This window comes from Amphimedon queenslandica, unplaced genomic scaffold (assembly GCF_000090795.2).
Source record: "Amphimedon queenslandica unplaced genomic scaffold, v1.1 AMPQUscaffold_13233, whole genome shotgun sequence".
NCBI classification, from domain to species: domain Eukaryota; kingdom Metazoa; phylum Porifera; class Demospongiae; order Haplosclerida; family Niphatidae; genus Amphimedon; species Amphimedon queenslandica.
Genome location: NW_003546531.1, coordinates 36402 through 40197, shown reverse-complemented (window position 1 = coordinate 40197; position 3796 = coordinate 36402). Strand labels below are relative to the sequence as shown.

The following is a 3796-nucleotide window of genomic DNA, read 5'->3' as shown; positions in this document are numbered from 1 at the left end:
TTGAAAAGGAATTAGTTGCTGGTCTTTCTGAGCTCCGAAAGCATCAAGATTCCAAGGGGCACAAGGAGAAAGGTGCTGTTACTATAACTAGACCTATTACAACCACTGGTTACAGCCTAAGACAAAAAGTGTTAAAATTAAAATGGCAGTCTTTTTGGTGGAACACCACTTGCCATATCAAGGCATGGATCATCTTTCTGACTTAGTCACTAATATCTTTTCAGATTCAGAAATAGGAAAACGATTGCAAAGCAAGCATACCAAATCAAGAGCCATTGTGAAGTGTGTTCTAGCTGGCCATTTTCAAAAACTTTTAAATGCTCGGCAAAGACAAAGGTTTCTATCATTATTTATAAAACGGATATTAGCTCAAAAAAGCTGCTTGCTATTGTAGTCCGATACTTTTGTGACTTAGAAAACCGTGTAAGAAGTCAATTTCTCAGATTACTAGAAGTAACAGGAACAGATGCTACAACACTTGTTAACACTTTGACAACTTACTTTGGAAGTAAAATTATTCCTCTTCAAAATACTGTTGGCTAGGCTTTGGACGCAACAAATGTCATGTTTGGTCAACACCACTCTAGTTACTTTGCTCAGGGAAAAGATTCCACATCTATACACTATAAAAAATAATTTCAATGCCACTAAGCCCATTTATGCACATCATATGCTTGTGAAATGCTCCCTTGATGAATTGAAGATCTAATACGTGAAACTTATTCAAATTTTTCACACAGTACTAAGAGGCTTGCAGAATATGAAAAATTTCAATTTTTTTTTAATTACTGAGCCACACGAAGTTCTTAAGCCTGTTCAAACCCGTTGGGTTTCTCTAGAACAATGTGTAGTTCCTCTAATAAAGCAATGAACAGCATTGGAATTGTACATTAAAGAAGCAGCTGAAAAGAGTCGACTTGTTGCAGCATGCCTGCTTTGACAAATCCTATTATGAAGCTATAATACAGTGTTCCAAAATTTATGCTGCCAAAGTTTACTCAATTTAATAATCTTTTTCAAAGCGAAACTTCTACACTTTTTATCCAGCTATTTGGCATCTACATATAAAGCTTTTTAAGCTCTTATCTCTCCTGAATCTACATTCTGTCAAAAAGCAAGGACCAGAGAGACCCAGAGTCCAAAGAAAATATTTTGCCATTTGGATTAATGAGCATGGGTGAAGAAGTGGCAACTTACCCTGCAAAAACTCAAAACCCTCAAATGAGAGAGGATCAAAGGGAACTAGAAGCATTTGTTGAGAACGTTTCATTATTATATAGGCGGTAGCCTAAATGTAGGGTTGAGGTTGATTTTTCAAGATGGCAACCAAATTTATAATTTTCAAATGATTATAACTCTTCTATCTTATCTTGTACAGCTTTATAAATGGCTTAGATGAGCTTTCCTTCACTGAGCGATTCACCTGGTGCCTTTAAAGTGGACTGTAATGTAGCGGAAGTACTTCTGTATAATAGGCCCAAATTCAAATTTCTGCAAAATTCTTCAGACTTTTTTTCTTCTTTCATCATCTATGCACCGGATAATCTTTTAAACTAGAAAACAGCACAAGTTGACATTCACATCATTCCTTGGAGCGTGAGTCAAGGACTACAAAGGTGCTTTCCCTATCTTAAATCATATTAGATCATAAACTAGTTATTTGGGCGTAATATCACCGCCCCTTAAAATTAGTTGCCATTTTGGAACTTAATGCACAAGCTCAGAGTTGCTATAGTGACTGACTGACTGCACTGGGTGAATTCGCTCTATTCTTCTCTTTCTCTGCATACTTGTTTGTTCAGCAGTGCACAGACTACGTGATTAACGGTTCTTTTAAGAGCTAATAGGTAATTTATTTTGAAATAACTCTAACTAATTAGGCTTTTTTTATCATAGAGCGAAATATAATCTTACAGAGCCGTCAGAGCGCAAGAAAATTTACAGCTGCTCAGTTTTGATAATTTTGGACACCTGTACCTAAGCCAGATCACTAGAGTTCAGTGTATTTCATTATATTTATACTTCTGATATTGGATTTATTGAGATAAGTCTATACAGTTATTTTTAAAATGATAAGCAGTAGTGTACTTGTACCTCCTGCATATATGTACTTGGTATTATGGTATTTTTTTGTTGTGATAATGTTAAGTGTAGTTGTGGTGCTGTTAGTTGTAAAAAAAGGAAGTAGGAAAAGGAAAAGTGACTTAACAGGGGCTAAATTCCAAAAAAAGTTCTCCAAGATATATGATAATAGAAAGGAAATGGAAACTTTTATATCTAAAAACAGGTCCTATGCTAGAGCTTACTACATTAGGCATTGTAAGAGGGTCTAAAGCAAAGCCAGAGTTGCCTATAAGATAAGTAAAAAATATAAGCTTGGGTATTCAAAAAAATTTTATGCATTCAACACGTTACATTTTGCAAAAATGTAAAAATTGGTATAGTAAAAACAAGGACTGCAAAATTTTAAAATCAACTTGCTATTCTAAAACAAATTATAGGAGTAATCCAGACCAAAAGAAAGAAGCTTCTAGAAATCATTATCAAAAAAATCCACAACCAAAAAAAGAAGCCTCTATAGATCAGTATCATAAGAATCCACAACCAAAATAAAGAAGCCTCTAGAGAACAGTATCATAAAAATCCACAACCAAAGACAGAAGCATCTAGGAATCATTATCAAAACAATCCGAACCCCCCAAAAAAGTAAATCAAAGGAATGCTATCATAAAAATTCGGGCCTTCAAAAACAAAACTCCTTAAAACGGTATTACATGAATAGAGACGCAATATTATGTGCTACAAAAGATTAATTTCTGAGATATAAATTTTCTGATAATGATATCGATAAGTTAAAGGTGGCACTGATCAAGGAAAATAAAAGGCATCTAAATAAAGATTATTACGAACGTAATTATAGCCACATATTGTATGGATTACGCTCAATTACTCATTACCTGCACCAAATAGTGAAGCAAAGGAATATTATTTTTATAAAAAATAAAGAAGCATTATATTACAGCCCCGAAATAGTTGTTGATTTATTGCCATCAAGTATGAAAGGCATAAATTTTGAGAACACATCATATGACAGTACATGTAATGATGCATTAAGTATATTGTTAGAATCAGTTTTGAAAAACAGATCTCACAAAGTAGGCGTATTGATATGTGCGGCAAATAGCATTAAAAAATTGAAGTTGAATAGCTTTAGTGATTTTGGTGAGCAATGTCACACAAAGAATAGTGAGCCTTATTTTTATGAATCAGCATATTTGTATCCTAATGATGATTTTGATAGCCAATTAGGTAGTCCAATTGCAATCCCTGTTGATACAAATGGCATTGCTCAAATTGTTGTAAGTTCTGAAGCTGGTATCGAATGTGAAGATGATGAGGACCAGGAGGATTTCCAGGAATCACCATGTAATAATAGTGAGGGTCATAGTGCTGGTCAACATATACTGCCTGTACACACTACAGTGAGTTTAATATCTTGCAATGCATGATTAGACTTAGATAATACTTAATGTACTTTTGTGAAACAACCTTGATTTAAGAACTTAATTTTTGAACACTTGATAGGATGATAATGACTCTAGCTCAAGAGATTCTGAAGCAAGCACAAATTCATTGAAAGATAAGAGGAAAGTAGCTGTAGCACGACAAAAAAATTCATCTTCTAGATTAGAAAAGACACTTGAATCTGTCATTGACAAATTTATGGGAGCCCAAAGAGAGATGGAGGAACGCTATATTGAGCTTGAAGAAAAAGAATGAAGTTAGATTTGGAAAA

At 34.1% G+C, this 3796-nt stretch overlaps 1 long non-coding RNA gene across 1 annotated transcript; it reads left to right on the top strand.

Moving 5' to 3' along the window:
- Positions 1-3396: 3396 nt before the first annotated feature.
- On the top strand, positions 3397-3674 carry LOC109584201 (uncharacterized). Its single transcript, XR_002185903.1, has 2 exons — positions 3397-3482; positions 3586-3674. It is a non-coding gene; the product is annotated as an uncharacterized LOC109584201 (long non-coding RNA).
- The last annotated feature ends 122 nt before the right edge of the window (positions 3675-3796 follow it).